Here is a 22,790-nt window from a genome sequence, read left to right as displayed (position 1 = left end):
GGGAGAGGATATAAAGAACAAACAGAGGTCTGTGAGTAACAGTTCAGTCTTGAATCAAATATTATTCCCCGACAGTAAATGTAATTAAATTGAATATAGCTGTGAGCAGCAATGAATGGGGTTCACAGAATGACAGAAAGGACACAAGATAAGTTGGATAACAAAGCAACCACTCTATCATGTAGGAACTATCTTCCTTTATCTGAAATCAGTGAAAGCATTACCATGATGTTTATCTTTCAATGTCACAAGTGTGACGCAAGTGAAGTTAAGTCTAGTTCTGTAGGTTGTTTTATCATTGAATGCAGCAGGTAATCATTCTTAAAGCCATTACAATACTAATCACAATATTTGACATTGTTCATCTGCATTATTTAAGTCTGACATTGATTTGCACGAGACAAAGTACACTTGATCAATAGGTATTGCTCTATTATACAACGGGTGAGTCTAATCCTGAATGCTGATTGGTTAAAACCACATTCCAGCTGGTGTCTATTTCACAAGTTACCACCGGCTAAATCTATGACGTTGAAATGCCTATTTACTCTGTTCCATCTCACTGCGCAATCCACTGTCTTATCAGCCCTGCCAGGAAATGTTGAACTTGATCTCCACTATAAAAAGCATCTAGACATTATCTCCCATTTCTTTTAAACTAGCATTTGGTTTTCAACAGCAGAGAATTGTATAAACCTTGCTGTCTGTTTCTCCGACCTTTTCAATACTGTTTCAATATTGAATTGCGATCTCCACCATCCCATATAAAGTGAATGTGTCCAAGCGAGACAGAGCAAATTGAGCTGGTCATTTCTAAATAACCCACCGATCGTTCGCAGCTGGTGCCTTATGAAGGACACTGAATTTACCACTTCAAATCATGTATTTCTGGGCAACATCAAACAGCTAAGAAGGCAAGGAAAATATATCACAAACAGCCACCCTTCCATCACAGATAAGGACATGGCCCAGCTCCAAAACTCCAAGGCTCTGAATTTCCAGAAAGTGTGCTTCCACCTCCAGTTACATCTGGGTCGAAGAGGAAAAGATGGGAACAGACAACTAAAGCCCAACTCATTCCTCGCAAAACCTTAGACCGTTCTCGTCTGTTATGTTGTTCATAGCCTGTTTCTGTTATTTCTAAGTTGCACTCTTAATTAGGCTACTGGAAAACAATATTATAACAACGCATTCGCTCTCTCAGATACGCCACTCTCGCATATAGGCCACAAAGAATTATCTGGACCCAATGGAGAGGGGCAGGGAGTCCAAGAGGGGATTCATGTTCGAGCAGCCAGGGAACCCACTATGCCCGGTGGCCTCACTGGAGAAATATCTATCAAAATACCCAGAGAACGCCCTTGCATTTTATCTCCACCCAAGAAGAGGCGAGTATATCAGGGACTCGATCTGGTACACGTCAGAGCCGATGGGCGTGAACTATCTGGCAGCACTTCTACCCAAGATCTGCAGGGCAGCGGGAACAACTACATACACAAATCACAGCATCAGGACCACAACAGTCCAGAAACTGGCCAATGCTGGTTTAGAAGAGAGGGAGATTATGTCAGTGAGTGGGTATCGGTGCAAAGGTTCGCTCCATAGCTACTGACATCTGTCACTGACAGACAGAAAACACTGGAGCAACATCCTGGCCAAAAACAAAGAGAACACTGCAGCACCATCAACACCCAATAGGCTGAAGCAAGGCAGCAGAAGTAGAAGCACAGATTCCGACAGATATTTCAACCAATGCACAATCCAGGGGAATGTACAGATAAATGTGACACAATAAGTAGCGATAGCTATGTTATCTGTGGTGGATAACAAAGATAATGTATGGTTTCATTTATTAAAATCAGCTCAAATGAATGTCACGGATTGTCTTTCTTTTGTCTGAACAGTGTCCTGACAAGAGAGCACATTGTTTTCTGCCAGGCAAAGTCGCGCATCATAAACTCATTGTTATGGATGTATCCAAATAAATCTTAACTAGAAAACAGCTTATGCAAATGCTGCTACTTTGCTTTTATTCTGGCTGCACTGGCTGCACAAGCAAAGGGATAAGAACGTTGCCAGTCAGTATGGCAATGGAACATCTAGAACAAATGCTGCTGGGCTTTTCACGCTCAACAGTTTCCCGTGTGTATTAAGAATGGTCCACCACCCAAACCACATCCAGCCAACTTGACACAACTGTGGGAAACATTGGCGTCAACATGGGCCAGCATCCCTGTGGAATGCGTTCAACACCTTGTAGAGTCCATGCCCCGACGAATTGAGACTGTTCTGAGGGCAAAAGGGGGTGTACTCAGTGTACATAAGGTTTACATACCACATTTCATGACCCCATGTGCATTGGTTCAGTTCGTATAGCCCAATGTCCGTTGGTTCAGTTCATATAGCCCTGGTGTGAGATGGTGCCATCTGTTGGTGTAGCATGGCCGACTTTGAATGCAGCAACTATTTTTCCTAAAATTCATTAGAGACTAATTCATTGACCCCAGATTTGGTATATAGACTCAATCTGACATATGGTTCACGAGGAGAAGATGATTGCAGATGATTTTGAGCATTAGCATTACATATACAAATAATTAGTTGTTAATAGTGTCCTTGTTTTTTTTGTTTTGAAATCAATACCAAATTCAGTGTGGTTCATCTTAGGGATACCCATGATACCGATGACAAGTTTCAAGTTGATAGGCCACTGTGGAGTGGATTTACAGTTGTTTGAATGGACATAAATCTGATTATTGATTTGTCAATAACTCAGCCATCTTTTTACCAATCCCTTATGTCAAACTAAGTCAAGACATGTACTATGGGCTTGCATTCCAAACTTGGTGTCATTTGGTCCTATGGTTCATAGTTTGTGAAGTATTTTTTTAGCATATTTTAGCATATTAGCATATGTGTTAATAGGCATCTACTGGTATGAGTGCATCAATGTTATTGTCTCAAACTCTTTAGGGACTATTGAGATGGGTCCAATGACCACATTTGGAGTGAATCTGACTTTTAGTCCATGGGAAGAATATTTTTTCTGATTATTTTAAGCATTAATGTTACACAGTCAAAAAAGTGAATTGTTAATAGTTTCCTTATTTTTTTTAAATATCAATACCAAGCTTACTAGTTTATCATGTTAATGTATTTGATGACCCTAAAAAGTTTCAAGTTGATAGCACATTGTGGAGTGGATTTACAAAGAATTTAAATGGACATGTAAAATCTGAATTCCTGATTTATCAATATCTCAGCCATCTCTTAACCAATCCCTTAGATTTTCTCAAACAAAGTTAAGAGATGTACCATGGGCCTACATACTGAATTTGTTGATGTTATTTGAAATTATGGTTCATGATAATACATTTTTTCAAATGTTTTCCAAAATGTCGAAGATGGAGGAAAATCTATCTTGACGGATTTTATGGTTCCTTGAGGCAAATTTGTTCAGCATGAGGAACGACACCAACATACAAAGTTTCAAGTCTCTAGGTCAAACGGGATGACATTTGAGGGTTTGCGGCAGGTAGCCTAGTGGTTAGAGCGTTGGGCCAGTAACCGAAAGGTTGCTGGATCGAATCCCTGAGCTGAAATCCCTGAGGTAAAAGTCTGTCCTTCTGCCCCTGAGCAAGGCAGTTAACCCACTGTTCCCCGGGCGCCGAAGACGTGGATGTCGATTAAGGCAGCCCCCCGCATCTCTCTGATTCAGAGGGGTTGGGTTAAATGCGGAAGACACATTTCAGTTGAAGGCATTCAATTGTACAACTGACTAGGTATCCGCCTTTCCTTTAAGACTGCTTAAAGGGAAGGCGGATACGTGGCCCTTCTTTTTGACTAAGTTACTCATGGCCTCTAGTTTCAGTGTGCCAAATTAGAAAATAACGTTTTTAAAAATCTACGCTGTGAAACCCTAAATATTCGCCACCTTTTAACTAATAGTAATGCATTGGTATCCTTTGCTACAGCCAGTAAGTATCTATTTTAAAGGACTGTCATCTGAGTTTTCATCAGGACCTTTTCTGGCTGGGTAGGTGGTACTTGATTCTGGACCATGAGCTACTTGTCAATGTTTGCTGACTGAGTTAGCATGGTACTCCGCTCAATGTGAACAGGAATAGTGATTCATGCAATAAGCCTACAGAAGAAGCCTGGTCTGTACACACAAGATAACGCATCCTGTAACAAGACTCCTGGGAATGTGAAACACAAAACATTTTCCCTTGTTTTACAGTTGTGTGTACTGTTAGAAAAAAAACATGCTATCTAAAACCTAGAAAGGGTTATTCGGTTGTCCGGATAGGAGAATCCTTTGAAGAACCCTTTTTGGTTCCAGGTGAAACCTTTTTGGGGTTCCATGTAGAACCCTTTCAACAGAGAGTTTTACCTGGAACCAAAAAGGGTTCTCCATGGAATCAAAACGGGTTCTCCTATGGGGACAACCAAATAACTCTTTTGGAACCCTTTTTTCTAAGAGGGTAGTAGATGATCATAGTAACAACATCTTCAGTCTGTGACCAAATCTTTTACAGTGCATTCGGAAAGTATACAGACCCCTTTTACACAAAATACCCCATAATGACAAAGCGAAAATGTATAAAAAATTAAAACAGAAATACCTTATTTACATAAGTATTCAGACCTTTTGCTATGAGACTCGAAATGTAGCTCAGGTGCACCCTGCTTCCATTGATCATCCTTCATGATGTTTCTACGACTTGATTGGAGTCCACCTGTGGTAAATTCAATTGATTGGACGTGATTTGGGAAAGGCACACACCTGTCTACATAAGGTCCCACAGTTGACAGTGCATGTCAGAGGAAAAACTAAGCCGTGAGATCGAAGGAATTGTCCGAGGCACAGATCTGGGGAAGGGTACCAAAACATTTCTGCAGCATTGAAAGTCCCCAATAACACATTTGCTTCCATCATTCTTAAATGGAAGAAGTTTGGAACCACCAAGACTCTTCCTGGAGCTGGCCGCTCGGCCGAACTGAGCAATCGGGGGAGAAGGGCCTTGGTCAGGGAGGTGACCAAGAACCCAATGGTCACTCTGACAGAGCTCCAGAGTTCCTTTGTGGAGATGGGAGAACCTTCCAGGAGGACAACCATCTCTGCAGCACTCCACCAATTAGGCCTTTATGATTGTTTAGCCAGACGGAAGTCACTCCTCAGTAAAAGGCACATGACAGCCTGCTTGGAGTTTGCCAAAAGGCACCTAAATGACTCTCAGACTATAAGAAACAAGATTCTCTGGTCTGATGAAACCAAGATTGAAATATTTGCCCTGAATGCTAAGCGTCACGTCTGGAGTAAACCAGGCACCATTCATCACCTGGCCAATACCATCCCTTCAGTGAAGCATGGTGGTGGCAGCATCATGCTGTGGGGATATTGTTTAGCGGCAAGGACTGGGATAGTAGTCCGGATCGAGAGAAAGATGAACGGAGCAAAGTACAGAGAGATCCTTGATTAGGGCTGGGCGATATGACGATATATATCGTGTGACGATAGAAAAACGTCTATCGTTTCATATTGTGCTCTATCGTTTATTTCGTTGTGTCACAAATCACACTCTTTACTGCAATATTTTTCGTCAATTGGATGACGCTTTGCGTTCTTCCAAATGGCGCTTTGCAACACAAACAAACATGGAAGAGTGAACGTGACACAGAGCAGAGACACGGAGCTCGTACCTAAAGGAGGGGCAACTTCGGTCGCATGGACGTGGTTTGGGTATGAAAAGTCTGACACGGACCAGAAAACCGTCCACTGCAAAATATGCTGCAGGCCGGTCCCGAAAACAGGCTCAAACACCTCTAACCTATTTTACCACCTACGCAAGAATCATGTGAAACAGCACGGAGACAGTCTACGGATGAGACCCCAAAAAGTACAGTTGAGTGCTCAAAACAAACCCCCGACTCAGACATTGCAAGAGGCTTTTGCCCGCGGCACACCATATGGCAAAGAATCACGAAGATGGAAGGAGATAACAGCTGCTGTTACAACTTACATCTGCAAGTGTAACCGATGTGAAATGGCTAGTTAGTTAGCGGTGGTGCGCGCTAATAGCGTTTCAATCAGTGACATCACTCGCTCTGAGACTTGAAGTAGGGTTTCCCCTTGCGTTGCAAGGGCCGCGGCTTTTGTGGCGCGATTGGTAACGATGCTTCGTGGGGTGTCAGTTGTTGATGTGTGCAAGGGTCCCTGGTTCGAGCCCAGGTTGGGGCGAAGAGAGGGACGGAACCTACACTGTTACACAAAGACATGGACCCAATTTACACGGTCAAGAAACTTGGGTTTTGTGAATTGGTGCTAACACTCGATCCAAGGTACCCAATGCAAATTGATATGTGACACGTATTAATGCCAAAATAACATGCAAAACAGGAAAGCCCCCCCCCAAAAAATAAAAATAAAAAAAATATATATATATATATATATATTAGGCATATATTTATTTTGTTTGCAACTATAGTTGAAGTGTTTTCTATTTACCTTTTTTTAGATTTTATACATTCATATTTTATATTTTGTTACATGCTTAATTGAAAATTTGCACAGGTTCTAAATGAAAGAAATAATCAAATATGAGTAAGTACCTTTTTTTATTTGTTGAGTATAATTCAAAATGTAATAAGAAATAGGCCTTTACATGTGGTCATTTTATATAAACTATCGTTATCGGGATATGAAGTGACCTATATCGGGATATGAGATTTTGGCCATATCGCCCAGCCCTATCCTTGATGAAAACCTGCTTCAGAACGCTCAGGACCTCATACCTTGGCGAAGGTTCACCTTCCAACAGGACAACGACCCAAAGTATACAGCCAAGACAACGCAGGAGTGGCTTCGGGACAAGTCTCTGAATGTCCTTGAGTGGCCCAGCCAGAGCCTGCACTTCAACCTGATCAAACATCTCTGGAGAGACCTGAAAATAGCTGTGCAGCAACGCTCCCCATCCAACCTGACAGAGCTGGATAGGATCTGCAGAGAAGAATGGGAGAAACTCCCCAAATACAGGTGTGCCAAGCTTGTAGCGTCATACCCAAGAAGACTCTAGGCTGTAATCGCTGCCAAAGGTACTTCAACAAAGTACTGAGTAAAGGGTCTTTATATGAATGTAATATATATATATATATTTTATATTTTCTATATATTTTTTAAACCTGTTTTTGCTTCGTCATTATGGGGTATTGGGGTATTGATGAGAAAAAATCAATTTAATCAATTTTCGAATAAGGCTGTAACGTAACAAAATGTGGAAAAAGTGAAGGTGTCTGAATACTTTCCTAATGCACCGTATATGTTCTTGAATTCTCCTATGTGAGAGCTCCTAAGAGCTCCTTCAGAGAGAACTCTTTTTTTGTGGTACATATAAAGACAATAAGATCCATCAACAGGTGAAGTCCCTGGGTAGTGGGTACATTTTTCCAGTGGTAGTCATCACAGGCACGTAGCCCAGTAACCTCATCCAGCCCAGATCTAGTGGTAAAGTGCCTTGATGTCTTTTGTGGGTCTGGTACAGAAGAAGGGTCCTCTGTGTTCAGCTATCTGAACTGCTGGCGTGTGGAATGTGCGGTGGATTTTCTACCCAATTAACCCATATTTTGTCTTGCAAGCCTGCACTTTTTTTACGATGGAAGAATGTGATATAGGCTTAGCTGTCCTGGGTTTTGTTGTTTTCGCTAAATCCTCTTGCGCACAACAATAAGACTGGGTGTACCGAGCATGAAGAGGCCTTGTAATCCCACAATGGAAACCCATTATACATGGGGCATTATAAGGCACGAGAGCAGCCCTGATACCATCTTATTTAATGTAAAACTCAATTATGTCAGGCAGAACTATTATACTATTAAAATGCCCCTGGCCAATAAACATAATTGGATTCACATTTTCTTCATAATAAAGAGTTAATTGCTGACCTTAATTAGGTCGGACATTGGAATGAATAATACAAATAAGAAATGTATTAGATTGTTGTATTAAGATCAAAATCAGACAGCGATGATCATTTAAATCTATAATTTCTCTTGGGGAGTCATCTTTATAGAAGAACAAAGGTTATTCATTATCTTGTTGTTAACATCATGGACAATTCAAGAGGTTCTACCCAATGTTGATAACCAATGTTGATATAAATTGAGACTAAAGTGGAGCGTTGCTCAGTTGTGCTGGCTATGCCAAAGGCAAGTGTCTGGCTCTAGGTAGGTGAAAAAGCCCACATTTTTGGAACCAAAGAACCCATTGAGCGTCATAGAGAATATGATGCTGAAAGTCAACATAGAGAGGAAGGGAAGGGTACTGTCGAAGAGCATACCTTAACCCAAATAAAACAAAGCAAATACTGTTTTTGGCAAAACACTCCTTTTTTTGTTGTGGAAATGCGGGTTCCACAACAAAAGCGTTGTGGAAAAGCGAGTTGCTGTGAATACAGCTGAATGGAGTGTTTCAGTGTTTGAAGTCATTTCAGAGGCTGGCATTAGCCTAGTGGGGAATCTCTGACAGCAACAAAGAGCCAGACTTTAAAGGACCCTAATATGAATTAGTCATGTAATTGCGCTCTCACTTCAACATATTATCCTTTTAACGTACAACAGCCAATCTAAGATTCTGTTACTATGGCTGCTTATAGTGAAGTGCTTCAAGCTACAGGTAACTTCCAAAATAAAGGAAACACCAACATAAAATATCTTTACTGGAGGGACCATTCTTCCACAAGAAATTCCATAATTTACGGTTTTGTTGATGGTGGTGGAAAATGCTGTTTCAGTCGCCGCTCCAGAATCTCCCATAAGTGTTCAATTGGGTTGAGATCTGGTGACTGAGACACACACACACACACACACACACACACACACATCCTTTAAACCCCCTATGCTCCTTTGAGACCCCGCTTTCAAAGTCACTGATCTCTTCTTCTAGCCACGGTAGGGCATTTTTATGCATGACCCTAAGCATGATGGGATATTAATTGCTTGATTAACTCAGGAACCACACCTGTGTGGAAGCACCTCCCACTGGGCACAAACGTCAGTTCAATGTCTAGTTTTGATTTACATTTGATTGAGTTGTCAACTAACGTGAATTCATCGAGAAATCAACAATCAAATTCACCATGTCATTGAATTTACTGTATGTAAAACGATGGATACAAAAAAAATGAAATGCCCTTACATTGATGACTTTTTGAAAATCCAATCAGTTTTCCACGTTGATTCAAAGTCATCACATAGATTTTTGGGTTGAAATGACATGGAAACAACATTGATTCAACCAGTTTTTGCAGAGTGGGCAGCTTTCAATATACTTTGTATCATTCATTTACTCAAGGGGTACCTTTTTTTTGGCATCTACCTGTATGTTGTCATCAGTGGCGACCCGTCATTCAGGGCAGCTGGGGCTAAGCCCCACCTGTTTTGAGCCCCACATTTTTAACAGAAAAATTATAAATACATTTTTTGGGTGGGGGGGCTTGCCTATTTTGGCATTTAATACGTGTCACATATCAGTTTGCAAATAATGTAAAAAAAATGTTGTATATCATTGAGTTAATGAAGCCGCATACAAACATGGTCTCTTTTGTTTTCTTGAGTAAGGCAGCTCCAAAATGCAGGTGTTTCAGCCTAGCTCAGTGCTTTCTGTGGTGGTGGGGCAAGCCAGCAGAAAATAAGGAGCGTTGCACTGTGATTGGCTCAGTGTTCTGTCACTCATGGGGACACTACGTCACCGCAAAGTCTAAGGGTAGACTTAAAAAATTCTAGCACCTTGGGTGCTGCCACAGAGTTACATTAGAAGTGCCCATCCAAGAAAGGTCAAGGTCATTGGCCACAGATGAAATGATGTCAAATCATGTTATATCTACAGTAGCTTTGATTGGACTGATCATGTCAACATCATACTTTCAAAATCTTAGCTAACAGTCATCATTATGAATCAAGTTGACAATCTACTGGCAAATTATTTTCAATCCTTGTCATATGAAGATCAATAATGAAGAGAAATTATAGATAAAACGTATCGGTGCTCATCGGCCATTGCACATAAACATTACACAACAAGTTGGAAATCACAAATGCAACAATGAATGGTTTGGAAGGAAGTGAGCACTGCACAACCAAGGTGAGTCCAAAAATGTATTGTATGCTGTTGCATAAATGATGTAATATGCCAGGGAGATATGTATACTGTAGCTAAGAAAGTAGTACTAACTGTATGTTGTGTACTAAGATGTAAGTAGCCCATGTGCCTCATGCTAGGAATTTGGTCCCTTTTCCCCCTCTTAATTTTGCCTACTGTTCTGACTTGGTGGTGCACATGTAGCCTTTAGCCTGTTTTAGAGAAATGTAGTCATTGAATATTGTAAGAGCTTTCATTGTCTGCTTATATGCCCCCTTGATTTAACCTATATTTCTGACTTGGTGTACAGGGAGAATACTGTAAGAACGGCCCATGTTCTGAATTCTGTCGCTGAACAAATAGTTATATTGACAACGTCCGTCCTAGCTCTCTCATTAATGTCTTATTCGAAATTACGACTTGCCTCTTATCCGCTCGTCGTTCTCTTATGCCATAGTTTGTACATTTCAATTGTCAGTAGAAAGCACATTTGTTTAAGCAAGTCAGCCATATCAGCTATGTTATTTAAAAAGCCAGTAAATGAGGATGAATGAACTGTTTTGCTGCCAGACAAGGCTCCGCTGATAGCCAGGTGTAGCAGTGGTAAGGTGTTGGGACTGCTGTTGGGACTCTGCTGTTGGGACATCTTTATGTAGGTCCTAACAGTTTGTGGGCACGGTTTTTCACAATTACAGTGCAATTTTTGTATTGTGTTGTGTTGTGTAGTGGCATTGCTGGTACGCATACATATTTCTTTGACCCACCAAGATTTACATGCTAAAATCGCCACTAGTTGTTATGCAGTCGGTAGCTATATATACTGAGTGTACAAAACATTAAGAACACCTTAATATTGCGTTGCACCCCCCTTTTGCCCTCAAAACAGCCTCAATTAATCAGGGCATGGACTCTACAAGGTGTCGAAAGTGTTCCACACTGATGTTGGCCCATGTTGACTCCAATGCTTCCCGCAGTTGTGTCAAGTTGGCTGGATGTCCTTTGGGTGGTGAACCATTGTTGATACACACCGGAAACTGTTGAGCGTTAAAAAAAAAAACAGCAGTGTTGCAGTTCTTGACACAGACCAGTGCGCCTGGCCCCTACTACCATACACCGTTCAAAGGCACTTAAATATTTTGTCTCCTCCCGTTCATCTACACTGATTGAAGTGGATTTAACAAGTGACGTGAATAAGGGATTATATCTTTCACCTGGATTCACCTGGTCAGTCTATGTCATGGAAAGAGCAGGTGTTCCTAATGTTTTGTACACTCAGTGTAGTTCAAAATATGCACTCTCTCAACTACGAGACCAAAAGTCTACAGTATGCCTAAAGCATGCTTAGATAATCTGCATTTCCAAAACAGACATGGATTGCCAGGCCAGCCCTCTGTCTCGTTGATATACACAGTTCCCTCACACATATATATATACATTATTTCCAGGAAAGAGGAAATCACCAACATATAACTCATGATAATGTGGATTACTTTGTGGCCCACAGCTGTAATTTAGGTCGTCCTCTGTCTCCATGGTCTCCACCACTGGGCACACTGGCTTTGCTGGAGACCTGAATGGGGGAAGAGAGTGGATAGGGGGGTTTTCAGTTAGGGGTAAAGTTTTTTTCCTTACTGGAAAAACAGCCTGCGTTACGTACCACACAGTCCTGCATCCTCCAGCCACACCAAAAACTCGTGGCTCGCATTAAGGGTCTCTCCGCGATGCCATTTCACAGCAAATGTTACCTTATCAATCTCCCATGTGGGATAATGGGCATCCATTGCAAACCCAATGCGCTCTTTTTGTGCGCGTGCATGTGTGGCATTAGAACAGAAGCGAATCTCGTCCAGCTGCAGCGCTGTCACCCCCTCTTAACACGGCAGCCGCTTGCCCAGACCAGACCACAGATGGGCCAAGGAGGTTTGTTTCCATCTCTGAAATTAGTGTCAAGTTAATTATTCTATTCCTCAGTGTGTATTAGGAGAGCTCCCCCTTCTCAGGGAAGCGTGTCATTCTCTCCTATCGTTTAATGCTGCCGAGTTTCAGAATACAAGAGCACTTTTTTTTTAAGCGCTTTGAAAATATAACCCCAACCTCCATTTGTACTCAATGGTATTCTAGATTGGTGGTTTACACTGCTTTGTGCATTGAAGTTGTTGTTGTGCATAAGTGAGGGACAGAGGACAGGCCCTAGCTACTCTGTTAGGCTTTTTTTGAGGTTGGTTCGGTCTCGGTTTGATTCTAGAAAAATAATAACAGATTTTGATTTTTTTTAAATGTAACATTAAATGCACTATGCATTATGTGGGCGGAATGCTGTAACAACACAGAATAAAACAATGAATAAAAGTCCCATGACGGTAGTGACTGCCAATTTACAGCTGATCACTTATTAACCATCATTTATTCACATTACTTTACCTTTATAAAATATTTCAGTTGTTGTGTATATTACATTGGTTTTATTTAATGACTTTATTATTTCATCAAAGTCATCATCGCATCTCTATAGAGCTGCTACCCATGCTGTCTGACAAAATCACTATTTTAGTAGTTCTTACTTTTATGACTGCATACTTTTATAACTGCTGAATACAAACTATCAATCACTTAGATCATGTATTTTCAGGTAGAGATGCTTTGCGAAGCAACTGCTGTCTTCTGTCTCTTTTACGTAGCAGGCGTAAAAGAAACACACACCGGACAAGTAGGCACGCAATGTATTATGGTCATTGTAGTTAATTACCAAATTTTCTGCGCTAAACTATGTACAATATTGGCCTGTTGGAAACTACAACTCCCTACTACATTGCACAGTTCAGGCTTGATCTGATTTATCTCCAGAGAAACTACGAATTTGCATTGAGCTCACAGAAAATAATTGAACTGATGTTGGCCAATTACGACAACAAAAAAATGAAGAGAAATAACCAACATTTCGGTTAATCACTCAGCACTAATGAGAGTCCAATAACAAGGCTTTATGTTTCCCCATGTCTTTATGGGCCTGACTGAGCCACAGCTGCATTTCATTACTGATCTATTAGTTCTACGTTATGCACTCCAATCTCCTCTACTCCCTGTTCCCACACAAGATAAGTCCCCTTGCCTCTTAAGATCAAGATTAGAGGGCAATTCCACCACTTTTCAACGTCATATTCATTATCTCCAGCACCATACCCATGTTTACATATGACAACGCCGTGTTTCTATGATCCGTGGGTAAAAAGATAAGAAGAAAGGTCCTAAACAATGCTTCTCTGTGACATCACAGGGTAGGGTTAAAAGTATGAAAAACTGTGATTTTCAAAACCTGCAACGATTTTCTAGCCAGAGGGAAAGTATTTTCTTGTTCCAACGCCATCACGTATATCATAGTGTTTGAAAATCACTGTTGATGTCATCGGGTAGAACTTTTTAACATTAGATTTTGTTCTACAAAACATAGAAATGCACCGTTTTCAAATATGTACACACTAGTATTGTGCTGGAGATTATGAAATGAGCTTTAAAATCACCCAAAATTGGACTTCCACGTTTTACCCAAGACCCAAAGATGAGATGTTTCTACAACTTGATTGGAGTCCACCTGTGGTAAATTCAATTGATTGGACATGATTTGGAAAGGCACACACCTGTCTCTGTAAGGTCCCACAGTTGACAGTGCATGTCAGAGCAGAAACCAAGCCATGAGTCGAAGGAATTGTCCGTAGAGCTCCGAGACAGGATTGTGTCGGGGCACAGATCTGGGGAAGGGTACCCAAACATTTCTGCAGCATTGAAAGTCCCCAAGAAGACAGTGGCCTCCATCATTCTTAATTGGAAGAATGGAACCACCAAGACTCTTACTAGAGCTGGCCGCGCGGCCAAACTGAGCAATCGGGGGAGAACGGCCTTGGTCAGGGAGGTGACCAAGAACCTGATGGTCACTCTGACAGAGCTCTAGAGTCGCTCTGTGGAGATGGGAGAACCTTCCAGGAGGACAACCATCTCCGCTGCACTCCACCAATCAGGCCTTTATGGTAGAGTGGCCAAACGGAAGTCACTCCTCAGTAAAAGGCACATGACAGCCCGTTTGGAGTTTGCAAAAAGGCACCTAAAGACTCTCAGACCATGAGAAACAAGATTCTCTGGTCCGATGAAACCAAGATTGAACTCTTTGGCCTGAATGCCAAGCGTCACATCTGGAGGAAACCTGGCACCATCCCTACAGTGAAGCATTGTAGTAGCAGCATCATGGTGAGGGGATGTTTTTCAGCGGCAGGGACTGGGAGACTAGTCAGGATCAAGGCAAAGATGAAAAGAGCAAAGTACAGAGAGATCCTTGATGAAAACCTGCTCCAGACCGCTCAGGACCTCAGACTGGGATGAAGGTTCACCTTCCAACAGGACAATGACCCTAAGCACACAGGCAAGACAACGCAGGAGTGGCTTCGGGACAAATCTCTGACTGTCCTTGAGTGGCCCAGCCAGAACCCGGACTTGAACCCGATTGAACATCTCTGGAGAGACCTGAAAATAGCTGTGCAGCAACGCTCCCCATCATACCTGACAGAGCTTGAGAGGATCTGCAGAGTAGAATGGGAGGATCTCCCCAAATACAGGTGTGCCAAGCTTGTAGCGTCATACCCAAGAAGACTCAATGCTGTGATCGCTACCAAAGGTGCTTCAACAAAGTACTGAGTAAAGGGTCTGAATACTTATGTAAATGTGATATTGAATTTTTTATTTTTTTTAAATAAATTTGCAAAATAAATCGAAAAACCTGTTTTTGCATTGTCATCATGGGGGATTGTGTGTAGATTGATGAGGGGGGAAAAATGATTTAATACATTTTAGAATAAGGCTGTAACCTAACAAAATGTGGAAAAAGTCAAGGGGTCTGAATATGGAGAGGTGCAGGGGGCTTCCACACTGGGTGCCTGGGGAGCTGCTGTTGTGTGGGGGGGGGGGGGGGGGGGGGGGGGTTACGTGCCTAGGGCAAAGGCAGGCAATAGCATCTAGGATTTGATACCAGCAACCCTCCGGTTGCCAGCTCAGTTCTCGTCGGAACCCGGGATTCGAATTGGCAACCCTCCACTTGCTGGCTTGCCTCTCTAACCGTTAGGCTACCTGCCGCCCACTCACCACACACACACACACACACACACACACACACACACACACACACACACACACACACACACACACACACACACACACACACACACACACACACACACACACAGGCATGTACAAACACACATTTACGAGAACACCCACACTTCAGAGCACAAACAGAGACGCTCATATTTGTAGCCTCTGTGCCACTTAAGAATACATCCTCAAACGTATTTCCTTTTAATATGGAAACACAGAATGTCACAATTGTTAATATCCTCTTCTCTCTGGTCGCCCAACGCACTCATCCGTCTCACCAACCCCAGCAGAGACGCCTATTCCCTGATGAGGGGTGCAGGGAGAGAGCCTAGGGCTGTGTGTCTCAAATGGCACCCTATTCCCTATGTAGTGCACTACTTTTGACCAGGGCCCATAGGGATCTGGTCAAAAGTAGTGCACTATATAGGGAATAGGGTTCTACAGGCCCTGGTCAAAAGTAGTGCACTACATAGGGAATTGGGTTCCATTTTGGACAGCCTAGATTAGCCTAGCTGTGGGGGTGTGTTATGCGTTGTCTGCTACATAGACAGGGTTAGGGTTAGTGGCCCTGTAAGGCTGGAGCTCCCAGACATCGCTCTCTCATTGAACAGAGGTTTAGCCTGAGGGGGGAAATACTGGGTAGCCTCATGAGTTTAATTCCCTCCAGATTAAGGGTTGAATGTGAATTGAACACTCTCTCTCTCTCTCTCTCTCTCTCTCTCTCTCTCTCTCTCTCTCTCTCTCTCTCTCTCTCTCTCTCTCTCTCTCTCTCTCTTCTCTCTCTCTCTCTCTCTCTCTTCTCTCTCTCTCTCTCTCTCTCTCTCTCTCTCTCCCTCCTTCCCCACAGTGGATTCATGGGAACCTTCCCTGACCTATAATTTATGACTCTTTTGCATTTGAACACCACTGGGGTGGTGAGAGTTAAATGTTTCAATGCTTGGTACAAACCATGCAATAAACGCAAAGGGTTATTTATTCATTTATTCACCTGAATAAATGAATAAATAAATAGCATGCATTTGTGTTGAAGTGGATGAACGAGTGTATGTGAGTCAGAGTGTATGTTTCCCCTGTGTGTCAGTTTTTCCCACTCCCCCCTCTTTCTTCTTCTTCTCATTTCTTCTCCAGCAGCACACACTGTGGTTTCTCTCTCCGTTGATTTTTTGGCAGCTTGTCCTGCCCGTTTCTGGCTCTAGCCCTCATTGTTTTCCATTCTGTGCGGCTGGATCTGCAGCCTCTCCCTGTGTTGCATAACAGAGGAGTGAGTGAGGCGCTCCTGACTTCTCTCCTGAGTCCCGATTCTCCACCCTTCTGTCAAACTTTACACTTGCACACTTTCTCGCATGTATTTAGCAATAGTGGAAACTCACTCCAGCCAATGTTTACGGCAATCATATGCTTTTAAATCCATGATGGGGAGTGTGCATGTGCACACTTATGAAAAAAAGGGTGGAGAATTGTGACTAAGCCACTGCGGTTCCTGGTGAGCTCAGCTCCGCGACTCCCTGAATGGGCGGCCTCTTATGTAAGGGAAGGGGTTGGTTTTTGGATTTGTTTACATGTTCCCCTCAAATGAGAGAAGAGTCTGAAGTCAGAGGACAACTTGGTGAAGTGCTGCAGCACTTTTCAATTTTCAGTACAGAACCTGAAAGATCATTCTGAAATCTTGAACATGTTTTTCTGAATTCCTCAAAGCAGTCAGCGGGAATAGGTGCGCTGTGTGTACTGGGGCTGTGATCGCTCTCATGTAGGCTATTCAGATGAAGCTTCAGTTGGATTTTGTTCCCAGGTTTTACCCTACAGTACTACAATGATAGCATCACGGGAACACAAGTGGACGGGATGTTTGACCTTCTGAGACCTGTGAGTCACATTCAAATAAGACTGGAGCCCTGTTATTGGTGAGTGACTATCTGAGCGGAAATAGCCCTACCCTGACTAAGGAAGTGACTGCGTCCTGAGTGTGTATGTTGTGTGTACCGTGTAAAGTATAGTCAGTGTGTGCCTTGATGTGTGCGTGTGCTTGTGTGCCTGGGTGCGTTTTTAGGTCATGTAGGATTGTGTGCACTGCAGTGCACGTGAGAAAGACTCAAGAGAATGGATTTTGTCCGGCCTCACCTCTCACCTCTCATAAGTGACCGGTCAGCAGAATTCCCAAGCTGTGTGTGCACAGTGTGTGTCCGGCTGGAAAGCGGATCCGACTCTGCGTGCCTTGGTCTTCAGTGAGAGTCAGAGGTGTTTTTGCATAGCCGATCAAACAAGGAGAACAGGGCTGGGGCCCTACTGCCCTCTCAGATCACCATCATTTCCATGGCTGTGGACCTCTGGCAGCCATACTGCCGTGCTAAGGCTGCACCATCTACAATAGAAACTATGAACTATTAAAATAAAACCCAGCATACAATAGGGGGATGTGGTCCAGAGGTTTTTAGTCGTTTTCAGCTGCTTTACAGCACATTACCAAGTCTACTGTAAAAGTCTACGGCATTCCTCTACGGCTAAATGGGTATTTACCAGTGACCTTCTGAACAAATGGTATTAAACTTTAAGCCAATAAATCCACTTAGTTCTACAAATGGGCCTTTTTCCTGTTTTCTGTTGGTTGCACTGGAAATAACACTTTTTTTGTTCTCTCATTGTTCTCTCATTTGGCATCCGAACAGCAGATCAATACTGTTAATGCATTCCTTTAAGACTTCACTGACCAACAACACTGTCGTTGCTCCACAGAGAAAATAAATACTGAATCACCTCAAAGCCCAAAGTACTTAGGGAGAGTAGGTGTGTGTGTGTCTGTCTGTTTGTGTGTGCGTTCTTCTGTGTGTATTCGTGTGTGAGGGAATGCATCGGGTTTGCCTGTGGAATCCCTATGTTTACATGGACTTAGCCTTAACCACCACATCCTGCTCATTAGTGTGTGTGGTGGTACACAGCGGTACACAGCGCCACACAGCTCGGACCCAGGTGCTAAGCTATTGCTGGAGCAAACCCAGCATGCCTCACTCTGACTCTGACCAGAGATGAGTGGGCCAAATATGAAATTATGAAAACGTGTGCTGAATATAGCCCTTCACCACCATATTGTAACTGAAAGACTATCATGGTCATGCTATTATGGATGTTGAAAACCTGAATAAAATGTATAAATGAATAGTATAAAATAACTTTCAAAATTTGTTCCACTGACGCTTTTAATTGCCCCCTCCCAAAGCTTTCTGAGCCAACATTTTTTTTTTTTATAATAAATTGGGGGGGGGGGGGGGGGGATTTTCATTTTCTTTTACATAAAAGAATGTAAAATCACTAGGAACTCAGCTCAAATGTATTTTTATTTAGGAAATCTATTCTGAAGTATTCCCACTCATAAATAGAGAGACATATGTGATCGTGTACCAATGTAATCAAGGTTTGAAATGATTATGTTTTTATGCTTCTTGCGTCAATTTGCCGAGTACAAATGATTTCTAGTTATGTTCCGGCCCCCTGACCATCCGCTCACGAAAAAAATCGTCCCGCGGCTGAATCTAGTTGGGGACCCCTATCCTATGGGATTGGGTACAGCTAAAGAACCCTTTTAGGTTTTAATCTGGATACCAACTGAGGGTGCTGCTGGCATTTAAGTGCTTCCTAGCAGGTTTTTGTTCCAAATGCGATTAGCACATTCACAAAACTGCCTGAAACTGCCTCAATCGCCAGCGACAGACAGTCCATTCAACCTGTTCATTTAAATGACATGGGCATCTTTTGAAAGTATAGTTGCCAACATATGGCTCCTCCTTTCAAAGACACTGACAAGCCATCGTCATCACTGTCACCAGCAACACTGTGGCACATCTTTCTCTCTCAGTGAGACTGGCATTGTGTACACAGTGTCCAATGTCTGAGGGTTGCCTTTTACCTCACTGAGCTCATCAGTGGTTGCTATGGAGCTCCTTGGATAGATATTGAATCTAGGGCACTAACTACAAGATCCTCCTTCTGACCTACAAAGCCCTTCACCACCTTGCCCCCGCTTACCTTTCCCGACCTTCTTTCCCCCTTCCAACCCGCACGCTCACTCCGTTCCGTCACAGCAGGCCACCTTGTCGTTCCCAGATCCAACTTCCCGGAGTTTCGGCGACAGGGCCTTCGCCAGGGTTGCTCCTAGGCTCTGGAACTGTCACCCTCCAGCCATCCGTGACTCTGAGCCCTTCACCATCTTTCAGTCCCTCCTAAAGCCCCACCTCTTCACCTTGGCCTACCCCTAAGCCCCCCCCCCCCCCCCACACACACACACACACTCTCTCTCCCACACACACTCACTCTCACACACACACAACACCTGTTCGCTCACTCATGTTTCTGTTTCGACCTGCTGTTAGTCTGGCCTAGTTTAGATTTCTGCTTTTTGTTTCGTTTTTACAATTGTAAAGCGACTTTGGGTCTTTGAAAAGTACCATGTAGTATTATTCAAATTTTATTGATGGATGTTTTGAAGGGCAAAGGGGCTTGATGCTGGCATCTGGACTAGAGGCTGAACAGAAGAGCCCGCGCCAGGCAGCCGTCTCTGCTTTGTGTGGCCCTCTCTGGCCCCCTCTCTCTCACTTTCTTTCTCTCTCTTCTGGGACAATGGAGCTGGAAGAAAAGAGTGTGTGCTCAGTGGAGAGAGAGAGAGAGAAAGAGCCCTGCCCCCACGAGCACAACTACCATCCATCTCACCCCTCTCACTATGAAGGGTATGAAGATTTAGTTATTTACTTCTAGATGGCTTTTAGGATCATTTCTCACTGTATTTCTCACCAGTCTGAAATGATCAGGGCCAAAATGTAACATCAAGGCAAAACCTACGTTCTACACACAATCTACTAACAGTATAGGACACGCAGATGCAATATAAAGAGGTGTGCGTCACAAAGGGTTGGAGACTGTGTCATCGATCGGTGTACCAACTAACCTAACCCAAATCTGGGTCAAATTGCGCCAGAGAAAGTCACCACATAGAACTGGCCAAACACCTATGTGCCCTGGTTAAAATGAGTGCACTAAATAGGGAATAGGGTGATACTGTCACGGTTACTCCCGCTCCCCCTCTGGTGCTCGACACTATCGTTACGCGCACCTGCGCCTCATGACACTCACCTGGACTCCATCACCTTCCTGATTACCTCCACTATATCTGTCACTCCCCTTGGTTCTTTCCCCAAGTGTTATTGTTTCTGTTTCACGTCTGTACGCTATTCGTGTTCCATGTTCATTTTATTTATTCAATTATTCACTCCCTGTACTTGCTTCTCGACTCCCAGCGTACACGTTACAGCAGCCTGTGTCCTCAACTCACTCCCCAGTATATTTGCTAACAACAGAATGCTCAGCTGCAGTGATGGATCAATGGGGTCCAACTCTAATTGACAGCTAACTTAGTTAGAAATTGACAGATTGAGGCAGAGGGTGGAAATGGGCTGGAGGTGGCTAAAGAGTTTGTTTAATTTCATTTAATACCAGGTCAAATATAGTCTGGTTAGCAGACAATGGGTCAACATTGTTTGGCGAACAGAGAATGAATACGTGAATAAGAGAAGCAGTGCATACTAGTGAACCGTGGGCTTTATTTTAACAAACCTAACGCAATGGTAAATCTATGCTCTGGCGGTAGCGCTATATGTCCAACCAGAATTATGAGAACAATAACTGGCAGCGCCGCAAAAGGGTTGGGTTTTGATGAATAAACAAGTTGTAGGTGTGATGAGGGCTTGGCCACTCACTGGCCAATCAACGCGTTCAATGGCTTAATACTGCATACGTTTTTCTCAAGTTCTGTAGGTTATTGCCGGTTTTTGTGTTGTCGTCAACTCCAATTCTTCTGGCGGGCACAGAATATTCTCCTCCTAGTCCATTGTTGATTATACTACAATACAGTTTGTTAAATATCATAGGCATAGCAACAGAAAAAAAAGGTCAACATTGTAATTGGCGTCAATAAGCCTAGCCTACATGTCTTTACACATCGCACTTCTCGTAAAATAAAAATACTAGGCTCCTGTAAATTGTATTGTATTGTATGTGTGAGGCAGGTTCTCAGTAAGCAAGATATATACTAGGGCTACATTTGATACTGCATTATAGGACTGAAAATTGTAAATAAGTTTGGAGGAGTGCGTCTTTGGTAACTGGATGAGAGGCACTCTTTGGGGATTGGGATGGATACTTGACCAAGCAAAATGAAGTATGCAAATAGGCATATGAGTGTATGTTTTAGGATGTGCAATATATTTTCAATTCAAGGCACTCAGACGAAATAAAACATTTAAACACTTTTTATGGATAGACTACTTTGCAAGGCCATGATAAAAAATACACAATGCATTGCTGTTGAACCAGCCTTCGCTATAGTAGCCTAGGCCTAGGGTAGCCTATGGAGGGCTTGGTTTCTAATCATATGAAATGGAAAACAAGGAAACTGTTTTTTTTAAAACCAGCAACAATATTTCTAAATAGGGTAGCGTCAGGAGTGCAATATCATAAATTACTTATCTTGTTCCATGGCACTGGTTGCACACAGGCCTATTCTTTCCGCATAACATTCGTACATCTATACAAAATACTAGACTCCTGTCAATTGTATCGGTGCCCATGTGCGAGGCATATTTTTTTTATATATTTTTTTTATCCACTGTTGATATGGCATTACAGGAGGAGGGAATCATTTGGAGCTAGAATTGTGTCTTTGGTAATCAGACGAGGTGCGTTCTTTGAAAATGGGGATGGATAGCCTACTTCAACAAGTGAAATGCAGTTTTGTGAATAATAAAAAAAGGGGAAAAACCTGAAATACTTCAAAGCACTCTCAGTATACCATTTAAAACCTGTTTATTCATAGGCTACCCGGCTAATGACCAGGCTAAAAAGACAATACAATGCTGCTAAACCAGCCTTGATTAAGGAGAGGGTAGGTTATGCTTGTTTTTTTATAAAATTAAACTAAATGGGGGGGAAACCAATCATTTTTTATGTTTCGAAATATGAGATTCACCGGCACAAAAGGCACATCTCTTGTTCCATGGGCACTTCGTCATAGCTGGATAGGCTGCGCTTCCGCTCTCAAAATCCATGCCATTATCGACTGCGTTACCGGTGGGTCTTAAAACTTCCCATTAGCGCTACATGAAATTGTCCATTTTTGTCAACATCTCAAATATTGCCACCCCTCCTTCCTCAGCGCAAGCGAGCTGATGTTAGACAGGTAAATTGCCGAACCTGGCGTTAGGGCTGGAGAATGCCAGTACACTAGTTTTTACATGACTAAATTGCAAACTAGCGTGCGTTTGACACCACATCTGGCCTGAGCAGTCAAATTCAGATGTGTGGACAAATCAAGACAGACCAGAGCACACTAGACCAACAGTTTTATCAAGACAGACCAGAGCACACTAGACCAACACAGTTTTATCAAGACAGACCAGAGCACACTAGACCAACACAGTTTTATCAAGACAGACCAGAGCACACTAGACCAACACAGTTTTATCAAGACAGACCA

The 22,790-nt window shown here is 42.8% G+C and overlaps 1 protein-coding gene across 2 annotated transcripts in view; it reads left to right on the top strand.

Moving 5' to 3' along the window:
- The window catches only part of tiam2b (TIAM Rac1 associated GEF 2b), a 57,107-nt gene that overhangs the window by 3,307 nt on the left and 31,010 nt on the right, over positions 1-22,790 (top strand). Inside the window, exon 1 of one of the 2 annotated variants that reach the window (XM_014204870.3) lies at positions 16,843-17,175. The exons of the other annotated variant lie outside the window; for it this stretch is intronic. The gene's annotated coding sequence lies outside the window, so the exon portion shown is untranslated. Of the gene's footprint in view, positions 1-16,842; positions 17,176-22,790 lie in introns of those variants that run through there. 2 annotated transcript variants of the gene reach the window in all.

The sequence above is a fragment of the Salmo salar genome, chromosome 06 (assembly GCF_965601325.2).
Source record: "Salmo salar chromosome 06, fSalSal1, whole genome shotgun sequence".
Classification (NCBI taxonomy): Eukaryota; Metazoa; Chordata; class Actinopteri; order Salmoniformes; family Salmonidae; genus Salmo; species Salmo salar.
This window is presented reverse-complemented; position numbering and strand designations above follow the sequence as displayed.